The sequence below is a fragment of the Macrobrachium nipponense genome, chromosome 18 (assembly GCF_015104395.2).
Source record: "Macrobrachium nipponense isolate FS-2020 chromosome 18, ASM1510439v2, whole genome shotgun sequence".
Lineage (NCBI taxonomy): Eukaryota > Metazoa > Arthropoda > Malacostraca > Decapoda > Palaemonidae > Macrobrachium > Macrobrachium nipponense.
The window spans coordinates 83,486,450-83,496,915 of record NC_087211.1 but is presented as its reverse complement, the minus strand read 5'-3'; positions in this window follow the sequence as shown (position 1 = coordinate 83,496,915).

The window sequence follows — 10,466 nt, the reverse complement described above, 5'->3', positions numbered from 1 at the left end:
ATTGCATTTGCGGCCGATGGCTATTCATTTAGCCAGTGGACGGAGGCCTGTCAAATTACGAATGCAATTACCAGCATAATTAGTACCTCGACGCCCATGCATTAATTGTATTTTCCCGGCTCAGTCTAAGCCCCAACGTCGCAAAAAAAAAAAAAAAAAAAAAAAAAAAATAAAAAAAAAACATTTCGTAATCCGCAGATAGCGATGATCGACGTTTGTTTGATGGACCTGTTTTGCCCCAAGATGATTAGGAGGGGGTTTTTTTGGGGGGGGGGGGGGGGGGGTGGGGTGGGGGGGGGGGGGGTGGGGGGGGGGCGGTGTGGTTTCAAGTGAGCCGTCCTGGGAAAGGAACGGGGCGTGCCTCCGACCCCAACAGCTTGGTCGCGGCACGTGCTTGAAATCTACAGTCAGATAGCGCCGGTGTTGTATCAGCAGCGAAAATCAAAAATAATATGCTGTATTTTTATTAGAGATAATTGTGATCCAACCTCCAGCTTACTCGAGGCGCGTGCTTAAAATCTGCGGTCAGATAGCGCGCGTTCCTTTCCCAGCGAAAATTAAAATAAAAATGAATACGCTGTATTTTATTAGAAATAATTTGTTGTTCTGATTGTTTAACTGCACCTTACTTTATTTTTTTTTTTTTTTTTACATTTTTCATTCTAATGAAAAAATCATAAACCAAAATCCCGTCCTGAAATTCTGTATCTTTAAATCGAACGCGAAACATTTTTTCAGTTTTTTCCTTTTTTTTGGGTTTTTTTAGGCTCTTCCATAGGGCTTCCCTAACCACCCCCCCCCCCCCACCCCCCCCCCCCCCAACCCCCCACAACAACAACAACAAAGCAGCTTGTAGGCTTACTCACGAGTAAGCGAAAGCTGTCTTTACTTTGAATGAATAGGTGTTTTAAATTTTTAATAATGAATTTCTTCGTTTTTGGCGATTTTTTTAAAGTTTTCGTCAGTCGCTGACTGTATATTTAACAAAAATCATACCTATATATTCTTTGGAAGCCTAAACTTCAACCGTCAGTAGTCCCGGCCCTTTCGGTGGGATTGTTCCATATTGAATAGGGTTCGTCTTGTGGATAATAATAATAATAATATAATAATAATAATAATAAGTAAATATAATAATAATTATTATAGAAATTTTTATATTGGGAATGAACGTCTTCACTCAGATGAAGGCGAAATTCTTTATATGGTGGAAATTGCAAACTCTACTGTACTGATAATATATATATTATATATATATATGCTATATAATATATATATATATATATCTATATATATATTATATATATATTATATTATATATGTATATAAATTATATATAATATACTCACACACAAATGGAGTGAGTAGCACGCACATCAACATAAAAAAACGAGCATCATGATGACTCCTACGCGCGGAGGCAGTCGAGCTGGTGGACTGACCAATTAAAGAGCATAGGATCATCTTCCCCCCCCCCCCCAGGATTTTCCACTCCTATCGGAAAGGCGCCTCTTTGGCAGTACTACTGCTGCTACTACTTAAGCCCTCCAACCACCAAAAAAAAAAAAAAAAAAACCCCCCCCCCAAAAAAAAAAAAACAAAATTTCCGCCCCCCCCCCCCCCCCAACTCTAATAACAAGGCGAACAGACGGACAAATGTACGCAACCACACACATATAGCAACACAGTCAGTTCGTTCCTGGATCCATTTCACAATAAGGAAAGGAGATGTTTGTGTCTGTATATTATTATTATTATTATTATTATTATTTATTATTATTATTATATTATTATTATTATTCAGAAGACGAACCCTATTCAAAATAAATAAATAAATAACTACGTATATGGTCTCACAATCACATGTACACAGTCAGTTCCTTCCTCTCTCTCTCTCTCTCTCTCTCTCTCTCTCCTCTCTCTCTCTCTCTCTCCTCTCTCTCTCTCTCTCTCTTCCAGCATCGCTGTCTTCTAAATGCACCTTTCCACACACACACACACACAATCTCCCTGGAAGTCCAGCGCTGTAAATAAGCGAAGTGTCTTTATTAGAGGATTAGCTCTGACATTTGTCTGAATTCCAGCTTTGGTCGTAATCTAATCAAACACGCTCTGGAAGAGTCAGTCATATCCACTGGAACGTGCCGGGCAGCAAAATGGAAGAGCTGGAAACCGGAGGACAAGTTCTGGATTGTCGTTGATCATAAAAGCGTACTTGGATTTGAATGAATGACAGATAATGAGTGGGCATTGTTTTTTTTTTTTTCTTGCAAGAGATGGAAGGTCGCGGGAGCTTTTGCTGGAAACTGGAATACCGACTCTGGATTCTAGTTGTGGATAAAACTGTACTTGAACTTCAAAGAATGACAGAAAGGTTGTGGGAGCTTTTTCTGGAAACTGGAATACAAGCTCTGGATCTTATAAAATGACAGAAAGGTTGCAGGAACGTTTGCTGGAAACTGGAATGCCGACACTGGATTCAAGTTGAAGATAAAACTGAACTTTAATTCCAAAGAATGACAGAAAGGTTGTAAGATTTTGCTGGTAACTGGATTACAGTTTCCAGCAAAACCTCCCTCAAACTTTGTCACCCATTCAAACCCATGCACAATTTTATCCTTAATAAGACCCCAGAGCCTGTATTCCAGTTTCCAGCAGAATCTCCCACAACCTTCCGGCTCTTGCAAGCAATAGCAAACTCGTACCCCTGGAAAAGAAAAACAGTGCCCACTTATTATCATCTGTCATTCATTCAAATCCAAGTACGCTTTTTATAATCAACGACAATCCAGAGCTGGTATTCCAGGTTCCAGCTCTTCCATTCGGTGTCCGGCACGTTCAAGTAGATATGACTGACTCTTCCAGAGCGTGCTTGATTAGATTACGACCGAAACTGGAATTCAGACAAATGTCAGAGTTAATCCTCCGATGAAGAGGCGCTTCGTTTATTCAGAGCGCTGGACTTCCAGGGAGCTTGTGTGTGTGTGTGGTGTGTGTGTGTGTGTGTGAGTGTATGGAAAGGTGCATTTAGAAGACAGCGCCGCTAGAAAGAGAGAGAGAGAGAGAGGAACAAACTGTGTGTGTATTATATATATATATACATACACATACATAAATATGCATTCATACATACAAATCAAATAATACATTTATCCAGCTGGAACAATAAGCGAGCCTCTATCGTCACAGACGCATCATGTGTCCATTAATAGTAAATTGAAACTCATATATCGTTGATAACGTTGACTGATGCACAGACAAACAGACAGACAGTCAGACAGACACAGAACACGCGCAGTTGGCAAACCATTGTCCGAATTATTGCATTCCGCGATGACAGAATTGCAAAGTTTAATCAAATTGCAATTCCCGGCTCTGTCTCTCTATATATATACTTTGAAATATATCAACACGGGTGGAGTAGGTCCATGTTGTACACCAGCGAATGAGAAATAGATAAATACTTTTTTTTTTTATTTGATGTTTCGTAAATTCTATATTTGCTTGGCGGATCCGAATTCGGTCATTCATTTGGGGAAATGTAGTCGGACTGACAAGCCTCCTCTTCCGCAGTTATAACAGCTATATAACAACCGCCGAATGTGTTTTGTATCAAGAGATCTCTGGATTAGGTTTCGTCCTGTTTTACGATAGGTTTTGTACGTTGCTAAGTGCAAGAGGATTCTATAGATATACAGAAGATATACAGGGGCCACTGACTCGAAATTCAATCTTCCGAATAAATATGATGGCCGTTCATTTAAAAGCAGTAAACAGAAGGTAATACGTTTTTGTAGATTAAGCTGGCCTTATGCCAGCGCGGGCTCTTGCTTGTAAAAGCACCCCTTAGGTAAGGTAACAGGAAATGCAGATAGAAGAGATCAGTTATTCGAAAAGAAACAAATAAATAGATAGAAAGTAAATTATTAATAATCGTTTGAATAATTCGTACAGAAGTTGCGTATTCCCATGGAGGGTACCAGCGCCGCCAGTGCGCCTCACGCGGTGCACTGTAAACATTACCTAAGGTTCTTTGCAGCGTCCCTTCGGGCTCTAACCTGCAACCCTCTCAGTTCCTTTTACTGTACCGCCGTTCGTATTCCCTTTCTCCCATCATGCAATACAGCCTCCCCTGAGAATTGTGGCAACTTTTTCCGGATATTGAGTCCGGATTAGTTAAGTACCGAGTTCGCATCCGTTAAGTAAGGAATCCGGATCCGTTAAGTAACGAATTCGGATCCGGTAAGTATCGAATCCGGATCCGGTAAGTATCGAATTCGGATACGTAAGTAAGGAATCCGGATCCGGTAAATACCGAATTCGGATCCGTTAAGTAACGAATTGACATCCATCAGGTAACGAATTTTCATCCGTTCAGTAACACACTCGGATCCGTTACGTACCGAATTCGGATCCGTTAAGCAAACATTAAAAGAAATATTAATATATATATATATAATATATATATATATATATATATATATATCTATATATGTCATTTGTTATTATAAAATTTACGCAAAATTCCTTAAAAAACCAGGGGGCGGGGTATATATCCATTTCTCATTCGATCCAGTGTTTTTTGTACAGTATGCAGCAAAACTCGTGTGACTTTTTTTATTTTTGGTACTGGACAAGCGTTGTTCTCAAGTTGCCACTTAGAAGTAGTTAAATCTCGTATTTTATAACGTGTATATATGAGGAAAAGTGGGTCACTTGTTATATAGAATCTTATAATTGAAATATATTGGACCTGAAAACCAAAAATATTTCACGCTACAATATTTCTGAACGAAAACTAATACGTTACTGTAGCATGAAAACCTCAGATCACGTGACTTCCATGAGTCGTGTGGAATCGTCAGTCTGGACACTGTGAAAGAGGACAAATCGCGATGGAGAGCAAGAGAAAAGTTGAGCAGAGCATAGTCTAATGATAAAAAAGAAAATGGGTGCATTTGGGATATGAATTCGAAGTTATTACTTTTAGCTTTTGTGGCTTTGTGTATAAAGCAAATGTTAGTCGAGATCATGATTTCGAATACTTGCAATAAATTATGGCTTAGGCTTAGGTTATAAGCTAGTGCTACATAAGTCTAGTTCCTCCCGAGGGTTTCTTCAGTTTTGAAGAAAAGTAAATAATAAATAACCTGAATAAATAATAAGCGAGGTGAAGAGTAAAATCTTCGCTATTAGAAACACAACTAATTTATATTATTTTACTTTTACTTTAGGAATGGAAGACTATAATCAGGTCGGAATATTAATCAGCTACAACTGTCGAGTGCAGATTCTACAGAATGACAACTGCAACGTATTATAAAACAATAATGGCTAGGCCAATGCTATTGGCTTTTTATAACATACTGGGCATATTCCAGACAGCAACAAGTTGCATCAAATCTTTGTAACTTATGAAGGGTGTCTATAAGACCATAAAGCAGGATTTGTGAAATTCTTCCACAGTCCTTGGTGTGGTATACTTCCGTCATTATTTGCTTCATAGGCCTATAGGCTTAATGAAGAATGATATAATCGGAGAAGCGTGAAGTGCACTTGGCCTACGGGTAAGGCAAGCTAAGCCATTGGCGGGAGCTTATGCCCCCCCTTCACACGGTTTTGGGTCTAATGAATCTTAGGTAGATCCTCAAGAAATGTAACTTAGTAAAGGCATTAATAAACCAAGCAGCAAATAATGAATATTGATTGATAATAATAACGGTACTTAGTAAGGCATAATAAACCAAGTAAGCAAACAATGAATATGATTGATAATAAAAAGAAAACGGTATAGGTTAAGTAAATGGTATACCAATATAATTATTTTTAAAAATACGTATAATTCTTTGAAATACATAGGTCCCTGTGAAAAATAATATACAAAATTCCAGCAAAACAAATAGAGTAAACACAACCCTCGTCTTTAAAACACGTCATACATATATAGCTGACACATACATAACATCATACGAGAGAGAGAGAGAGAGAAGAGAGAAGAGAGAGAGAGAGAGAGAGAGAGGGTTTAATTAATATTTAGTATGTGAGCCTAGGTTGTCTATTACCGAATTAAGCCGTCTAGGAATACTGTCAACCAGTCTACTGCAAATATTTTCCCCACGCATTGACTCCCACACTGACAAGCAATGGCTTATGATGGCTTGTTTACTGTTCAGAACGGAGCCATCCCATTCCTTTGTCATAATGGCCCATAAATTTTCAATGGGATTGAGATCCGGAGATTTTGCAGGCCAGTCGATCCGAATAACTTCTGGATGCTGCTGTAACCACTTTCTTACTGGCATGCTATTATGAACAGAGGAGTTGTCCCATTGCCAAGAATATGGGCAACGGTTCGGAATCAGTAGCATCCTAACAGATGGAATCAGCACCTCGTCAAGAATGTCAACATACTGCCTGCCATTTAATCGCTCTGGATTGGCACTAAAGCACCTGGTCCGCAAGACGCCATCCAACCCCAAAGGCCAGCGGTTATCCTCCCACTTCGTCGATTTGGTTCTACATATTTATCCTCAAATCTGAAAAATATGAGAGAAGGATTTAGAGAAAATATATACAGATATTCGGAGAGAACAATGACAGTGGGCTTACTTTTAAATATAAAAGAAACTGTTTTAACTGCAGTTCCTTCCTCTCATCAATAGATCTTATGGATTAGAAAAAAAGAAACTGGCGCTTTTATTAAGCCATACTTTCAGTAATATTGCTATAACACCGAACTTTTAACTTTTAACTTTTTTAAGACTTGAAGTGCATTGTTAAGAAAACACTATAAGGTTATTCTATAAAACTATGTATATATATATATATATATATATATAATATATATATACAGTTCTTTAATATGCATTTAACCAAACTTATTTAAATATTAGAAACAGCTACGTCCCAGTTGTATTTTCTGCCAGACTTAGTTTTACAGTGAAATAATTAAAAGAAATCTTTGGTTGTAGGCCTAATAGTATATATTATGAATTCGGAAAAGAGGCATAAGGAAAGTTGTCATAGCATAGTAACCTTAAACGACTTTTAAGTCAGTGCAATGTTGTATTCAAACATTCACGAGACTCGAAGGAAAGCTAGCACGAACTTCCTCTGTGCGACTGGTTTCCCGCCAAGTAACACTTCGAAGCGCAGGCGGTTCGAAGCGGAGGCGGGATTTTTATAGATATTTAAACTGCTTCCTCAGTAAATGACAATTCCCAACTCCCACCCTAGGTCAGATTAATTATATCTTCTCTTCATTATTTCTCCCTGATTACATCGTAACTTCCATTAAAGATATTTGTCAGCAGGTTTAAAAACATGTAAGAGGAATTACTATTCATTAAAGCTTTAGCATATATACAGACTAGGCCTATAATACAAAGTATATCACACCTAGGCTACCACGTAAAAAATATAAGGCAAAATAAGTAAATGTTCATTACCTGGTTTTTCCTGGACGCCAGTAGTGCAGTCTTCCCTGTTGGTCGTTGCAAAAAGTCTTCTCGTCACAAAATATAAGTTTCCCAAAACTGCTCGCTCTTGGACAGATATTCGAGCGCAAACCCGAGACGATGGTCCATATGCGTCTGTGTAAGTAGAGGCTTGAGCGCAGGTTTCCTACATAGAAGACCAGCTTCTCGAAACCGACGTCTTACAGTGTCAACTGATGTTTGTATATTTGTTTCTCGTTTCACTGAAAATGATGACGAAAACGGGTGTTTGGTTATAAAGTTTAATTAACACTTCGTCTTCTTCTGCGGTTGTGCACGGGGTCTCCCAGATCTAGGGTGGCTTTTCAATCCTTCTCCGTCGTTGTATCGTTTTAGCCATCATACACAGTTGTCTTGTTGATATTAAGACGATTAGCTATGTCTTTTTTTGAAAATCTGGCGAGATGCAGCTCAACTAATAGCTCTCCTTGTTGGGGTTGACGTTTTCGGTCGCTGTCGGGTTGCTCCAACCATGTTTGGCAAATGACCACAGTTGACGTCATGTTAGGCCACGCCCACAACTACATCTCCGTTACGTTCATTACATTAAATAAAATTACTATGATGGCTAACATGTAAAATTCGTTTTTTAATATTTACGTCTTTTCATATTTACCATGATTAAAAACTAAGGTGTTAAGTGTTTTTCTAATGACCATAGCTATATTTTGATAAAAATATATACATTATACTATAAAACCATGCTAAATGAACTGTATCTTTTTTTATGAGCGAAGTTCCAAAATGTTTCGCCGTTGCAATTCAGTGTCATTAGAATGTGAAGAAGGTAAGAGTTGCCAGTTAGTCACTTTTTGAACGAAAATCACTGAAATCGGGTCACTCGAGTTTTGCTGCATACTGTACATCAGAAAACATATACTCCATTCGTGTTGATATATTTCAAAGTATATATATATATATATATATATATATATATATATATATATACATATATATATATATATATATATATATATATATATATATATATATATATATTATGTAGTATATATATATATATATATATATAGTTAGAGAGAGAGAGAGAGAGAGAGAGAGAGAGAGAGAGAGAGAGCCGGCAATTGCAACTTGATTAAACTTTGCAATTCTGTCATCGCGGAATGCAATAATTCGGACAATGGTTTGCCAACTGCACGTGTTTTCTGTCTGTGTGTCTGTGTATCAGTCAACGTTATAACGATATATGAGTTTCAATTTACAGGGTGTCCATAAAGTCCCAGTACCATTACAAGTATTTACTGCATGTAATGGTACTGGGACTTTATGGACACCCTGCATGCATATACTTTACCAGACAAATCACCAACAAAAAAAATCTGTCACTCCAAATCAGCGTCACCTACTTTTCGAAATCGTCCTAGAGCACCAACAACGAGGCCGATTTCACGGTGACTTCGGCGACTTCAGTCGTCCGTTCAGTCAAGTCAAAGTGAAAGTCAGTCAGGACGGTTAAATAAATAATCAAGAGGAGGTCGCCGCCCTTCAACGCGAAGGTCATGAGACTGTCTTGAGTGTCCTGTCTTTTTTATATATATCTATATATATATATATATATATATATATATATATATATATATATATATATATATATATATATATATATATATATATATATATAAGTAGTTGCAAATCTCCGCTTGAGGTGAGGAGGAATCCGCGGGGAAGTAATTAGATCGAAGACGGAAGAGGAGGAGGAGGAGGAGGAGTAGGAGGAGGAGGAGGAGGAGGAGAAGAGGAGGAGGAGGAGGAGGAGGAGGAGGAAGAAAAATGTCCCCTGTCACATTCTCCTCGGGAAAGTAAGAGAATTAGTTTGACGTCTTCAACGCACAGCATCCCGATGACAACATTCCTTGGCACCATGACACCGCAATGAAAAAAATTCTCTCTCTCTCTCTCTCTCTCTCTCTCTCTCTCTCTCTCTCTCTCTCTCTCTCTCGCTGGGAATCCGTGTTGGCGATGTTTTCTTGGATGGAAATGGGAGAAAATAGTTTTGTCTTCTCTCGCGTCTGTGCTAATGGCTGAGTGAATTGTTCTCTTCTTATTCGGCTCGATTTCATGTCATGAATATTAACTGAAGTTGATTGTAATTGATATTTTGTAAGGAAAATACTCTGTGTGACTGATTAATATTTTTAATTTAATACCAAAGGGATATAAATATAATGAATATTAATTGTAATAGGGATATAAAAGCCATAAATATTCATTGTAACTGATAATTCGTAAGGAAAATATTCTGCGTGGCTGAATAATATTTTTAATTTAATACCAAAGGGATATAAATCCAATGAATATTAATTGTAATAGGGATATAAAAGCTATAAATATTCATTGTAACTGATAATTCGTAAGGAAAATATTCTGTGTGGCTGAATAATATTTTCAATTTAATACCAAAGGGATATATCCAATGAATATTAATTATAATAGGGATATAAAAGCCATAAATATTCATTGTAACTGATAATTCGTAAGGAAAATATTGTGTAATTAAATATTATTTATTCAAAATCATAGGGGAAAAAACCATAAATATTCATTGTAACTGATATTTTGTAATAAAAATATTCGGTGTAAATGAATAATATTATTTATTTAAAAACATAAGGATATAAAATAAAGCCAATAAATATTAATTCTAACTGATAATTCGTAAGGAAAATATTCTGTGTAACTAAATATTATTTATTTAAAAATCATAAGGATATCAAGCCAAAGAATATTAACTGTATCTGATATTTCGTCAGGGAAATATTCTGTGACGGAATAATATTATTTATCTAATAAAATAAGGGTATAAAACTGTATAGCTGATTCTAAAAAGTATTATCAGCATCGAATAGAGATATTGTTGAACCGAAAATGGTCTATCAAATTCAATGTTAATTTATGTCAAAGGTTATTCACTAAACAATAAAATACTGCTTAAATACACACACGTAAATATAT